At 36.2% G+C, this 15,731-nt stretch overlaps 1 protein-coding gene across 3 annotated transcripts in view; it reads left to right on the top strand.

Moving 5' to 3' along the window:
- LOC150094443 (dynein light chain Tctex-type 5-like) overlaps positions 1 to 15,731 on the top strand; it is a 145,912-nt gene that overhangs the window by 44,901 nt on the left and 85,280 nt on the right. Inside the window, exon 1 of one of the 3 annotated variants that reach the window (XM_090411746.1) lies at positions 9,509 to 9,626. The exons of the other annotated variants lie outside the window; for them this stretch is intronic. The gene's annotated coding sequence lies outside the window, so the exon portion shown is untranslated. Of the gene's footprint in view, positions 1 to 9,508; positions 9,627 to 15,731 lie in introns of those variants that run through there. 3 annotated transcript variants of the gene reach the window in all.

Genomic DNA, 15,731 nt, shown 5'->3' with positions numbered 1-15,731 from the left:
AGAAGTCAAAACTTTTACACAGATCTTTATATAAATATGAATGTTTATATAAAGAAAGTGCTGAAGCCCTACTACACAGACCAAATTTAAACTGCAACAACGTTCTTACTATTCCTAAAGTATGGGAAATTGTCATACAAAATTGTGTAAAATAATCTTTATATATATTTAATTTTATTCTATAATTTAATTTAATTTACTTCTATAACACATTACTACAATCATATTGAGATTCCATTGTAATCATGCACCCTAACTGTATGTTTTTCCTAGTATTGTTTGAACTACTGTACTGGTGATGTCCCAAGATACTTGGGATGTAATATTTACGAATTAAATAGTCATTACTGTGGTTAGTACGTGTGTTTTTTAGTAATGAATTCACCACAGGTTTCATGATATAAAAACTTATTAACATGAAGTTTGCTTAATTCCCCATATACCTCTTGCTCACTTACAGTCGGTCTCTCCTCATCATCATCAGCTGCTCTCAAACTCTCCATGATGTGACATTCACAAGAATGAAAGACCTTTATGAACTGCTTATTAAATATCTCAACTATATCCTCAGTAGCAGTTGTTCTTATATAATTTTCTCCAATCAGAGTCATCCTTCCATAGTCATTCTTTTTTTTGCAGGCTACACATCAAAAGAACTCTCTAGGATTCTTTTTAGCTTCATTAGCTAACTGTTGCTCATACTGAACTTTTGCTGCCCTTACCAACTGAGTCACCCTCCTTGCCTGTTCTTTGTAATCCTCATGAAATTGATTATCACCACTTCTCTTATGCTGCCTTGATAATGCCCTTTTTCTCTGTATCGCATGCTTAATTGCTCTATTCATCCATTTCACACCTACCTTATTTAACCTTCTGAACTTTGGAATACATTTAGACATTGCTTCTACTAGATAGTTTTTGAAAATCTCACAAGCTGCATTGATCTCTTTTCCAGCTAACTCCTCATTCCATTCTACAGCTCCTAGCTGTCTCTTGAGCTTCTCATAATCAACAGCTTTGTAGTTTCAAACATACCCTTTCCTTGCAGAGATCATCACACTGCTGCAACCACCCAGGTAATCACGTCATGGTCACTCTCACCAAGTGAAGAGTGATTTGACACCTCATTTACGATAACATCCTCTGATGAGATGATTAAATCCAAGACCATCAATCCTCATGTGTCTGAGGTAATTGTCCCTCAAAAACTTGAGAAACTCATTTTCTTTACTTCCAGTTGCTATTTCATTATCCCAGTCTATACTGCCATAATTAAAATCGCCCATAATGATCACCCTTTTCTTATTTGCTTGGCTAATTCGATTATACATTTATTGGTCACTACTATCCACATTACCAGGTTTATAACAATAAACGAGAATAAGTATTTCATTCTATTCACCTATGTCTCAAATACTGCCTCAAACCCACTGCCACTATTTTCCTCTTGCATCTCTACTTTGTATGGACATAACTCTTTCTTCTTCTTCCTTTCCAATCCTAGTGACCTGTTACAGTCTCTTCCCATATTTTCAAAGGCTGTTCTCTATTCCTTCTCCCTTGAGGTCGATATTTCTGCATCTCTCTCTCTCTCTCTGGGGAGTCTTCCTTCACTCATTTTTTCTGTATGTTGTTTCCATCTTGTCAGTTATTGTTTAATTTGAGCTTAAAATATACTGAAAATGCCTGGGACACACAGGCGAAAATTATACTATTAAAAATCTTTTTATGTGAGTTTTCCGTCATTAATTTTGTATTTATTTGGTTATTTTATGTTGCATATCTTTTCTCTCTTTCATAAGTGCTAGCCTAGATTTGTAGGTAGTAACCAGTTTTATAATATCATTATTGATGCAAATCTTGCTTCTAATTGGGTCTCAGCCTTTATTGCTGAGACCCAATGAGAAGCCATGCCTTTGGTTTTGGAAGTGGAAATTTCCATATTGTATGTTTTTGCTATTTCATTTGATGAAAAGGCTGTAGTGAATCTTCGTTATCTTCAATTAGAACCTGATCATTGGTGAATAAAATTGTATATCAATGTTTTTGTAATCATTGTGAATGCCAAACTGGTTGCTTCCCTCTACTCTCTTATAATATTATTAATATAGATATTGAAGTGAATCTTCATTTTGATTTGGTTATTATATATATATATATATTGAAAAATATATATTGCTATAATTAACTGGTTGGGAATGTTTGTCATCTCTTAAAACGTCCAGTAGATTATTATGATTGACTTTATCAAAAGCCTTTTTATAATCGATGAATAATATATGGGTCTGTTTAAAATAAACATATTTGGTCATTTAAAAATTAAACATACAAACGTATTGTTTGAATACTGACCATATTGTAATGCGTACAAACATCTTACATTCTTTGCCTACCAGTTTCACTAGCAAACTGTCTAGCTTTTTCAAGGCGTTGGCAGAAAAGCATAAAAAACTAGTAAATGCAAATTGAAAGAACAAAAAAACGTTGGAAACAATCTAGTAGATAAGGTTACACATTTGCGTGACAGAGACTGAGAGGACTTATTGTTCTTATTCATTATCATGCATGCGTGTTTGTTGTAAACGTGTAATGTGATTACTGGCTAGGTGTAGTTCAGATGGATTTAGAGAGAGGATCAGGTTTTTCCACGACCTGTTCAGAATAGTACCCTGATTTCTGTTGAGGTTTCTGCCAGTTATTAACACTATTGTGGCTTCCTTGAATAAACGATGTCTGTAGTCGTCATCCAAATATGGCATGGAACTGTTTGCCACTCTATCGTGTGGTTAAACATACAGAAATGATCTGCTAAGCCATAAGAAATACTTCTGTTGTGGTTTACATCACCAGCATGTTCTTTTTGTCTGATCTCTAAACTCCGTGAAGTTTGTCCGATGTAGGCAAGACCACAGGAGCAAGAAATGTAATATACTCCTGGATATTTGTAGAATGCCACCTTATCTTTTGGGGATCCTAAAACCTGTCTGATGCTGGTGGTTGGTTTGAAGACCACTTTGATATTGTAGGCTCTTAGTATTCTGGCTATATGATAAGAAATTGACCTGATGAAAGGGATCACTACAGTAGAAATGTGTTGGGAGCTTGATTCTTCTTGTCTGGAGTTGTCACTGTATAGATGTTTTTTGATGATGTTCGGAGGATATCAGTTTTCTGATAATGTGTTGGCTATTAGTGAGTGTTCAGTCTGTGTATCCTCCTCTTCTGATATAAACGTTGAGCCTCTATTTTTCAACATGTGGATAATGCTCAGTCTGTGTGTATTTTGATGGTTTGAAGTATAATGAAGATATCTTCCAGTGTCTGTAGGCTTTTTCTAAATAGATAATTTGACACTGTTTGATTATCTCTTTATCAAGATGTCTAAAAAATGCAGTTGGCTGATGTTTTCTACTTCCAGAGTGAATTTTATCTTGTTATGTATTGAGTTGATTTTATTCACAAAACTCAGGAGACAGTTTGAGGGTGTAGCATGGAATGAGGAGTTAGCTGGAAAAGAGATCAATGCAGCTTGGGGAATTTTCAAAAACTGTTTAGTAGATGCAATGTCTAAATGTATTCCAAGGGTGAGAAGGTTAAATAAGGTGGGTGTAAGATGGATGAATAAAGAGATTAAGCATGCGATACAGAGAAAAAGCGCATTGTTGAGGCAGCATAAGAGAAGTGAAAAAATTTAGGAGACACATCGCCAAAATTGTGAAGACAACACAAAGGCTTCTGGGAATGATGCGGAGGACACTGATGTGTAGAAGTAGGGGGATTCTTGTTCCGTTGTATAAGGCTTTGATTAGGCCACACATGAACTATTGTGCCTAGATTTGGTCGCTGGGTTTTCAGAAGGATGAAGAGATGTTGGAAAGGGTCCAAAGGAGACTGACTAAGGTAGTTTCTGACCTCTGGAATGTCGAGTATGAGGAAAGATTGAGATGATGTAATTTGCAGAGTCTGGTGGAGAGGAGGAAGAGGGGAGATATGATAGAGACCTACAAGTTGGTAAGGGGTTGTTATAGGATCAATGCTGGAGAAGTTTTACAGAGAATAGTGGGAGATCAGGGGAGAACCAGAGGTCATCCCTGGAAACTGTATAAAGAGTGTGTGAGTAGGGGAGTGTGAGGCAGGTTTTTTCGTGCAGAGTTGTGAATGATTGGAATGCCTTGCCTGAGAATGTGGTGTCTATAAAGAGTTTGAATGTGTTTAAAACATGGTATGATGAGCTGTGTGTGTGTGATAAAAGGACCTCCCAGATGAGTCTTTGACTCCATGAGGTCTTGGGGTGGTAATAATAAATAATAATAATAATAATGAAAATATCATCTACATATCTCCACCATATAGATGGTCTAGGGGAGATTGTGGAGAGAATTTCTTTTTCAAGTTTTTCCATGAAAAGTTCTGCACAAGATGGTGATAGTGGGCTTCCCATTGCTAGGCCTTCTAATTGTTGGTATATAGTGTTGTTAACCTTGAAGAAATTAGACTGAAGGCAGTGTCTAAACATCTGTGTGATGTTTAGAGGAAAGAGGTGTTGAATGATGTTTATTACCTCTTCTACTGGTACATTGGTGAAGAGGGATACAACATCTAGACTAGCTAGCATGTCTGTTGGTGCAGTCTTAATGGCTTGGAGTTTATTTACAAAGTGTTGACTATTCTTGATATAGGATTCTGTTGATCTTATTTTATTATTTAATAAGTTTGCAAGATGCTTGGCCAAAAGGTAAGTTGGGGATGATCTTCCATCAACGATTGGACGAAGAGGTATATCCTTTTTATGTATTTTAGGTGTTCCATATAGTCTGGGAGTGATGAGATGTGAGGATTTTAGTGTTCTCTTCACTTCTTCTTCTGGCCAAACATTACAATTTCTGATTAGTTGGTTTGTTTAATTATGATTTTTTATGGTGGGGGTCTCTGTCTAGGATCTTATAGGTAGAGTTGTCTGATAGTAATACATTTAACTTATCATGATAGTCTTTAGAGTTAAGGATAACTGTTGAATTTCCCTTATCAGCCTAGGTAATGATGATATCTTTGTTTTTCTTCAAGTCGAGGATTGCCTTTCTATCATAAGGTGACATGTTGAGAATAGGTTGTTTGGCTTTGGCTAGGATTATGGTACTTTTGAATCTAATAGTGTTGGCTACGTTTTGCGGTAGTGGATATAGGCCTTTTTCAATTCCACACATGAAATCCATTTTAGGAATGTGTTTGAGCGTAATCGCAAAGTTAAAACCTTTTTTGAGAATGTCGGATTTATTTTTTGTGAGACTATGATTCGACAAATTAAAGATCACTTTGTCGTCTGGGAAGTTTTCTGTGTCCGATATTTTTTCTTGTAAAGTTAATTGAATTTCCTAATTTGTGTTTCTATATAAAGTTTGAAAGTTTTTTCATAACTGTGTTGTATCATTTGATCTATTTGGTTCCATATGGTATATTCTAAATTGTTAGAAATGTCATCAAAGAACTTACGGCAATTAACATCACTTTTATTTAGTTCGTACCTTGTGCGTTGAATCCTTTCTCTTATAAACGCCAATGAAGTGCGTAGATAAATTTTGTTAGCTGATATAGAGTTGATATGACCTCTGACTATGAGGAACTTTGGAATGATGGAGAATTCCCTGCAACATTTAAGGAATGTTAGGTGGTTCAAAAGTTTGGCCTATCTGCATTTTTCTCTTTCCATGCACCGAACTTTGTGTTTCATTAAACTGTTTAAATTAAACATATTTGATCATTTGAAAATTAAACATACAAAGTTATTGTTTTAATAATGACCATATTGTAATGCGTACAAACATCTTACATTCTTTGCCTACCAGTTTCACTAGCAAACTGTCTAGCTTTTTCAAGGCGTTGAAGGAAAAGCATAGATAACTAGTAAATGCAAATTGAAAGAACAAAAAAACATTGTAAACAATCTAGTAGATAAGGTTACACATCACATTTGCGTGACAGAGCCTAACAGGACTTATTGTTCTTATTCATTATCATGCATGCGTGTTTGTTGTAAATGCGTAATGTGATTACTGGCTTGCTGTAGTTCAGATGGATTTAGAGAGAGGATCAGGTTTTTCCACGAACTGTTCAGAATAGTACCCTGATTTCTGTTGAGGTTTCTGCTGGTTATTAACATTATTGTGGCTTCCTTGAATAAACGATGTCTGTAGTCGTCATCCAAATATGCCATGGAGCTGTTTTGCCACTCTATCGTGTGGTTAGACGTACAGAAATGATGTGCTAAGCCGGAAGAAATACTTCTGTTGTGGTTTACATCACCAAAAATAAGGAACTTTGGAATGATGGAGAATTCCCTGCAATCTTTAAAGAATGTTAGGTGATTCAAAAGTTTGGCCTTTCTGCATTTTTCTCTTTCCATGCATCGAACTTTGTGTTTCATTAAACTGTTTAAATTAAACATATTTGGTCGTTTGAAAAATATACATAGAAAGTTATTGTTTTAATACTGACCATATTGTAATGCATACAAAAATCTCACATTCTTATTGTGAATAGGTTGTTTTCATCTCTTAAAACGTCCAGTAGCTAATTATTATTGACTTTATCAAAAGCCTTTTTATAATCGATGAATAATATATGTGTCTGTTTAAATTAAACATATTTGGTTGTTTGAAAATTAAACATTCTCCACAATAATATTGTGGAGAATGTTTTATTTTCAAAATTTATCCAGGAGTATATTACATTCCTTGCTCTTGTGGTCTTCATACATTCTACTATTTTAGTCTATCCTCCTCTTCTATCAGAAGAGGAGGATACTATTATTATTATTTATTATTATTATTCAGGCCTCCAAGGAGTCAAAAGACTCATCGAGGGAGGTCCTTCCTAAGACATAAAGTCTGTCAAGACTCATCGAGGGGAGGTCCTCCCCTGAGAAACACAAAGTTTATCATACCACTCCTTAAACTCATTGACCGTTCTCGCCCTCACCACTCTATCGGGCAATGCATTCCACGGCTCAACCACCCTCCATGCAAAGAAACCACGCCTCACCCTCTTGCTCACAGTTTCCCTTCGTAACTTCCAGGGATGGCCTCTTGTCATCACTCCTTCCCGCTGTTCGACCAAGTGAAAGAACTCCCTAGTGTCAACCCTGTAACCACCTCTCAACAGTTTAAAAGTCTCAATCATCACCTCTCCTTCTTCTATCTGCCAAACTCTGCAGTCCACATTCTCTCAGCCGATCCTCATAACTATCATTGTACAGTCCTGAAACCATCTTTGTCATCCGTCTTTGTATCCTTTCCACAGTTAATTTATCCCCTTCAAATCCTGGGGACCAAATCTGAGAACAATAGTCCAAGTGTGGTCTGATCAGAGACTTATACAACGGAATGATAACCCTCTTATCTCTGCAGGTCAGTGTCCTTCTCATAATAGCAGCAATCCTCTGTGTTACCTTCACCACCTTTGCAATATGTCCCCTAAACTTCAGGTTTCTATCAATCATCAACCCCAGATCTCTTGTCTCCCCTACTTCCTCCAGTATAACTCCTCCCATAGAGTATGCAGCATCCCATCGATGTTTCCCAAACCTCAAGACCTTACATTTTGCTGCATTAAACTGACACCCCCATTCATTTGCCCATCTATCTAGCTTATTTAAATCCTCTTGCAGGGCTACCACATCTGCGCCATTACTAATAATCCTTCCCAGCTTTGCATCATCCGCAAACAACTGAATATCCCCCTGCAATCCACTGGCTATGTCATTGATATAAAGGTTAAACAATACACAACCTGAACTCTCACTAACAGCAACACCTTGTCAGAAAATGGATATCCTCCGAACATCATCAAAAAATATCTATACAGTGACAACCCCAGACAAGAAGAATCAAGCTCCCAGCATATTTCTACTGTAGTGATCCCTTTCATCAGGTCAATTTCTTATCAAATAGCCAGAATACTAAAAGCATACAACATCAGAGTGGTCTTCAAATCAACCACCAGCATCAGACAGGTTTTAGGATCCCCAAAAGATAAGGGTTTTAGGATCCCCAAAAGATAAGGTGGGATTCTACAAATATCCAGGAGTATATTACTTTCCTTGCTCCTGTGGTCTTGCCTACATCGGACAAACTTCACAGAATTTAGAGATGAGACAAAAAGAACATGTCGGTGATGTAAACCACAACAGAAGTATTTCTTCCGACTTAGCACATCATTTAAGTAAGTCTAACGACATGATAGAGTGGCAAAACAGCTCCATGGCATATTTGGATGACGACTACAGACATTGTTTATTCAAGGAAGCCACAATAGTGTTAATAATCGGTGGAAACCTCAGCAGAAATCCGGGTACTATTCTGAACAGGTCGTGGAAAAACCTGATCCACTCTCTAAATCCATCTGAACCAGTAATCACATTACATGTTTACAACAAACACGCATGCGTGATAATGAATAAGAACAATAAGTCCTCTCAGTCTCTGTCACTCAAACGTTTAGCCTTAGCTACTAGATTGTTTATGTTTTTTTGTTCCTTTCAATTTGCATTTACTAGTTTTTTATACTTTTCCATCAACGCCTTGGAAAAGCTAGACAGGTTGCTAGCGAAACTGGTATTCAAAGAATGTAAGATTTTTGTACGCATTACAATATGGTCAGTATTAATACAATAAGTTTGTATGTTTAATTTTCAAATGATCAAATATGTTTAATTTAAACAGACCCATATATTATTCATTGATTATAAAAAGGCTTTTGATAAAGTCAATCATAATAAGCTACTGGACATTTTAAGAGATGACAAACATTCCCAACCAGTTAATTAAAGCAATATATATTTTTCAATATATATATATATATTTATATATAAAACAATAACCAAATCAAAATGAAGATAGCTGCACAAAAATCTGAATATCAGAACATAAATGCGAATGTCTGACAAGGATGTAGTCTATTGCCACTCCTCTTTCAATATCTATATTAATAATATTATTAGAGAGTAGAGGGAAGCAACCAGTTTGGCATTCACAACTTCCAGGGATGGCTCCTTCTTCTGCCATATGAAAAATCCTTCTGGTTTCCATTCAGTAAATACCTCTCTCAGCAGCATGAATATCACCCCTTTGTCTTCTGTCTGCTAGACTCTGCACATTATACATCCTTAATCTTTCCTTATAAGCAACATTCCACAGTTCTAGTATCATTTTTGTTTTTGGATTGTCTCTTGCTTGTTCACGTACACTTTTTCTTTCAGGTAACATTCGTGCAGAAATTAGGGTGCTGCAGCAAGATACATTAAGAACGGCCATGAAACATGCCATACAAAGGACCCTTCTTTGTGAAGACAAAAATGGAAGGCATTTATGTGCATTGTGATTTTTCATAAAAAAAATTCCAGATTCTGTATTTCATTATAACAAAAAAAAATAATAATAAAAATAATGAGAAAAATAAAATAAAAATAGAAATTTCAAATACTGAGTACTCTGGATGTCACTAAAGCTATGGAACCGGATGGTATTTCACCACAAGTTTTGAGAGAATGTGCTAGGGAACTGACAGTGCCTTTGACCTGGCTTTTTAATGAAAGTCTGGCTGCAGGAAAGTTCCCATGGAATGGAAGGAAGGTAAGATAGTGCCTTTGCATAAGGGCAGTAACAGACTGGAAGTGTCTCATTATAGGCTAGTTTGTGTGTCATCAGTAGTTAGTAAGATCTTGGAGAAAGTAGTGAAGGACCATATACAGCATTGGGTAGATGAGGGTAATGTTATCCGTGAGAGTCAACATGGATTTGTGAAGGGCCGCTCTTGTTTTAGCAATATGCTAGTCTTTTATGATAAAGTTACAAGAGCATTAGATGAGGGAAAGGCATATACTGCCATTTTCTTAGACTTAGCGAAGGCAATTGAAAGGGTGCCACATGATTAGCTGATATTTAAGTTGCAGCACATGGGTCTGGATGTCAGATTGGTCAACTGGATTCAGGATTGGCTGTCCGATAAGGTATCACAGAGTTGTGTGTATAGTGGAGCAATATCAAAGAGGCAAAAGGTTACAAGTGGGGTTCCACAGGGCTCAGTACTGGGACCTATATTGCTTAACCTTTTTATCAGTGACATTGTCCGTGGATTGCAAGGGGATATTCAGTTATTTGCGGATGATGCGAAACTGGGAGGGGTTAATAGTAATAGTGCAGATGCAGTAGCCCTGCAAGAGGATTTGAATAAGCTGGATAGATGATCAAATGAATGGGGATGTCAGTTTAATGCAGCAAAATGTAAGGTCTTGAGGTTTGGAACACATCGATGGGACGCTGCATACTCTATGGGAGGTGTTAAACTGGAGAAAGTAGGGGAGACAAGAGATCTGGAGTTGATGATTGATAGAAACCTGAAATTTAGGGGACATATTGCAAAGGTGGTGAAGATAACACAGAGGATTGCTGCAATAATGAGAAGGACGCTGACCTGCAGAGATAAAAGAGTTATCATTCCGTTGTATAAGACCCTGATCAGACCACACTTGGACTATTGTTCTCAGATTTGTTGTGGGAAGTAAATTTTTGCATGGAGAATTGTCAGTGAATGGAACACATTACTGCAAAATGTTGTTAATTCAGGGAGTATTAAGGATTTTAAGATGCAGTATGATAAATATATTGTCAGTTTAATGAGCCTCCCTTGATAAATCTGCTGACTCCATGGAGGGTGTAATAATAATAATAATAATAATGTGTAAGTCAACTGAGTAACAAAACATTCAGTTATTGAGTATATTAATCAATAAAATTAGTTTCATTTCATCATTCTTAATGGAACGAACCTCTTTATTGCATATTTTATAATAGGTTAAATTTGAAATAATTTAATTTGATTTAATGCAGGAAGACCACAGACTAGTAAGGGCAAAAGTATGAATCAACAAAAAATGTGAACAAAATAAACTCATAAGAAAAAAGTCCAATTTAGTGAATCTACAAAACCTCTACCACAATAAAAGCTGTTATAGAGAATCACTCAAAAATGAACTAAAAAAGTTAAACACAGCTACTACCATCGATGATGCTAATGAATCTTAACAAAATCTATCTTGAATTGTGCCTAGAAATATTTTCTTCATTAGATCTAAGGAAACCTTAGATCTAATGAAGAAAAGAAGAGATATGAAAAGAGATTTGAATGACACCAGTAAAATAGAATATGTGGAAATAAAACTATACATAAAAGGATGAAACATGAAATTAGATCGTATAATACTAGGAAAATTAAAGAAACGAGTAATATGAAGGGCCTAAGACGAACATTATCAGTTGGAACAAAGGAAATAGCTGCTGTAAGAGGGAAAAAATGGTCAACTTATAAAAAATAGAGATGCAATAATCAAAAGAATTCGGTAATTTTATACTGAACTCTATGAAGACAAACACCGAGACATCCAAGAATCGTCTATGGATAACTCAAGTGAGGAAGAACACGATGCCCCTGAGATCTTACAAGGTGAAGTGGGAATGGCACTGCAGGAAATGAAGAATGGAAAGGCCCCAGGAGAAGATGGAATTATGGTAGACTTCTTAAAACTGGGAGGAAGCCCTGTCATCAAACAGCTGATTAAACTCTTTAATAAATGCCTAAAACAGAGAAAAATTCCAAAAAATTGGAACAATTCACTTATTAAGCATACTAATATTAATTTTTAAAAAGGGCAATAAGGAAGAAATTAAAAACTACAGACCTATAAGCCTACTCCCCACCATATGTAAAGTCTTCACAAAAATTATAAATAATAGAATAAAATCTAAACTAGAGGGAATGCAATCATGTGAACAAGCTGGATTTAGAAAGAATTACAATACTTTGGACCATATTCACACATTAAGACAGCTCATTGAAAAATCAATTGAATACAATAAACCCTTATGTCTGGCCTATATAGACTACAAAGAAGCATTTGATTCAGTTAAAACATCTGCAACACTAAAACCACTTGAAACCCAGGGAACTGAGAAACCATATATTGAAACACTAAAACATATTTACTATAATGAATGTCTGTAATTAAATTATATAAAAACAGTGAAAAGTTCCCAATACAAAAAAGCATCCGGCAAGGCGACACCATATCTCCCAAATTATTTACAGCTGCACTAGAGGAAGTCTTTAGAAGCCTTGATTGGGAAACAAAAGGAATAAACATAAATGGAGAAAGGCTGCATCATCTGAAATTTGCAGATGATATTGTCCTAATAGCAAATAATCTTGAAGATCTGGAAGAAAAGCTAAATCAGCTAAATGAAGCCTCCAGAGTAATTGGATTAAAAATAAATAGAGGAAAAACAAAAAGAATGATGAATAAATACATAAACCATAGAACTGTCAAAGTTGGAAACCATGAAATAGAACAAGTTACTTCATATGTATTGGGCCAATTGTTATCCTTTGAGGATTGCCAAAGAAAAGAGATTGAACTAAGAATTCACCTTGGATGGATGGCTTATGGAAAAATGAGAGACATATTCAGAGACATCCCTATGAGTCTAAAAAGGAAAGCTTTCGACCAGTGCATACTTCCTGGCCTAACATATGGAGGAGAAACATGGACTTTAACAGAAGCCCTAAACAAAAACCTGAGAACAACACAACATCGCATGGAGAGAAGTATGCTAAAAATAACATTAAGAGATAGGAAGACAAATACCTGGATAAGATCTCAAACAGGTATCATGGATATTGTAAAATACATTAAACAGGCTAAGTGGAGATGGGCTGGCCATGTTGCCAGATGCAGTGACGGGAGATGGACTAGAAAAACAACAGAGTAGAGACCAATGGATTGAGCAAGACAAAGAGGAAGACCGAGAAGAAGGCGAAGGGATGAACTGGAACAAATTGCAGGAGTGAGATGGATGGGAGAGGCAGAAAGCCTAGTGGTCTGGAAAATCATGGGGGAGACCTTCGTCCAGCAGTGGACAGAACCAAAAGGTTGAAGAAGAAGAAATTTGAAATACAGTCTGATTAAATAAATACATTAGTCAATGCTCACTATGACAAATACTGTTATAATAGATTCACTTCCTATAACACACACTGTTATAACAAATCCACTACCTATAACAAACTACTGAAAAGGCATGACCGAAGTCCATTGAGGCTGTTATTATACTCTAGCACTTCCATAGAGGTCAGGATTCATATGATTGGTTCATTCTGCATATATTTGCAGCAAAACTCCATGGAATCTATAAACTTTTCATGGATGCCAGTAATGTACCTGTCATACTGAACCTTATTCACAGATAATTAAACTAATGGAGATTATTATAAATATAAAACATACAGTAAAACTCCATATACGAATGCCTCCAATTATGAACAAATCGTTTCACGAATTTTTCCGTTGAAAAATAATTGTACCGATTGGCAAATGTTTGTTTTGTGAATGCACCAATGCTCAGGTGAGCCGGTATTATCCCCGAAGTTGTTGATCGGTTTGCATCAGTGTGTTTGTTCTGTTCAAGTGCTGTGAATTTAGTGTGTATGGTAATTTTGATAAATTTACTCTCTATAAAGATGCAAACTAAACTGCGCATTGTAGAAACTTGTATCTTCAGCAGCATGCTCTATGAATGTGAGGCCTGGGTATTTCTGATAGAATCTTAAAGGAGGATATTAGCATTTGAGAGGAACTGCTATAGAAGGATCTTGAGAATAAGCTGGATCCAGAAAGTGAACAATGAGGAAATCTACAGAAGAATACAACCAAAAGAAAACCTGATCCAGAAAATAATCAAATGGAAACTACATCTCTTTGGCCATATATGTAGAATGAATAATGAGAGGAAAATAAAAACACTGCTGTTTGGGATGATTAAAGGAAAGAACAAAAAAGGAAAACCAAACAGAGCACGGGGCAATGACATTGTCAAATGGTGCGGACACTCTATACGCAACTGAGTTATCTTGCACAAAATAGAATGCAATGGAAGAATCATATCAAGATGGCATCAGGCAACTATGGGCATTGGACCCATGTTTTTTTTTTTTTTTTTTTTCCCCAGTTTGTATTGTGTGTTTATTAACCAATTACTTAATAATTGGTTAATATGGCTCCTAAAAACTGCAGTGATGAAAATAAACAGAAAAAGAGTGCACCTAGACCAATTATTGAACTCAAGAAAGAGCTTATAGCTAAATGGGAAAATGGAACTCGTGTTTCTGAACTTTCTAAACATTATTTCCAAAGTTTGCACTTGAAGTATCTTCAGGACTGAGGCAACTCGTGGTAAAGTTGGACTAAGCTCTCATCGCTTGTCTTAGTATCTTCCATAATGCAAAGCACATCTCCTTGTATAATGCTATGCATTAAGGGAAGGGCCACTACCCAGACCAGTTTCGACCTTTATTGAGGTCTCGTCAGTGGGATCCAGACCCAGATGTGGTGATACTAAGGTGGAAGTATTGGAGAAGTCATATTTACCTATACGAGTTGCCAAAAGGTGTCTCACCTATTAAATTATTCTGGATAAGAGAAAGATGTTGGAAGTTTTATTCCCTTGGTTAGACTATAATAAATTTAGTTTAATCCTTTATCCAAGTGTAAGCAAACAAAGTTAGTACCACCACCTCTGGGTCTGGCTCCCTCAATAAAGGTTGAAACTGGTTTGGATAGTGATCCTTCCCTTAATGCATAGCATTATACATGCCCACAAGGAGATGTGTTTTGCTGGAAGATACTAAGACAAGTGATGAGAGCTTAGTCCACCTTTACCATGAGTTGCCTCAGTCCTGAAGATACTTCAGCTGCAAACATTGTTTGCTTACACTTGGATGAAGGATTAAACTAAATTTATTATAGTCTAACCAAGTGGGAAAAAAACTTCCAACATCTGTCTCTTATACAGAGTAATTTAATAATAAGGTGAGACACCTTTTGGCAACTCGTATAGGTAAATATGACTTCTCCATTACTTCCACCTTAGTATCACCACCTCTGGGTCTGGCTTCCACTGACAAGACCTCAATAAAAGTCAAAACCAGTCTGGGGAGTGGCCCTTCCCTTAATGCATAGCATTATACATGTCCACAAGGAGATGTGCTTTGCATTATGGGAGATACTAAAACAAGTGATGAGAGCTTAGTCCACCTTTACCACACGTTGCCTTAGTCCTGAAGATACTTTAGGTGCAAACTTTGTTTGATTATACTTGGATAAAGGATTAAACTAAATTTATTATAGTCTAACCACGTGAAAAAAACTTCCAATTTTTAAAGATTATAACAACATGGCAAAATCGGCAATCAGTACTGTTATTAAAAATATAGATGCGATTAAAAAGGCTGATGTGATGAAAGGTGTGAAAACTTTGTATCCTAAAAGATCTCAGGCTGTTGAGGAAGTGGAGATCCCAGAGTGTTTAAATCAAACAATGTAATAAAAAATAAACTAGATGTGATGTGGAGATCTAACAGTCAGTCTTGGGTAACAAGGCAGTGTTTTATAGAGTGGATCCATGAAGCATTTGCCCACCAGTGTAAAAAAACTACTTTGAAAAGAACAATCTACCTTTGAAAGCATTTCTTGTGCTGGACAAGGCTTCTGCTCATCCCTCAGCACAACTTTAGAAAAGTCAAATTTCTACCACCCAATACCACTCTTAGAAAGGCTCATAACCAGAAACTTACAAGCTAGACCAATTTATAGGACTTAGGGTTGTAACACTGCGATGTGGAAAGCA

This window comes from Typopeltis vanoorti, chromosome 22 (genome assembly GCF_054136105.1).
Source record: "Typopeltis vanoorti isolate ZY-2024b chromosome 22, IOZ_Tvanoo_1.0, whole genome shotgun sequence".
Taxonomy (NCBI): domain Eukaryota; kingdom Metazoa; phylum Arthropoda; class Arachnida; order Uropygi; family Thelyphonidae; genus Typopeltis; species Typopeltis vanoorti.
This window is presented reverse-complemented; position numbering and strand designations above follow the sequence as displayed.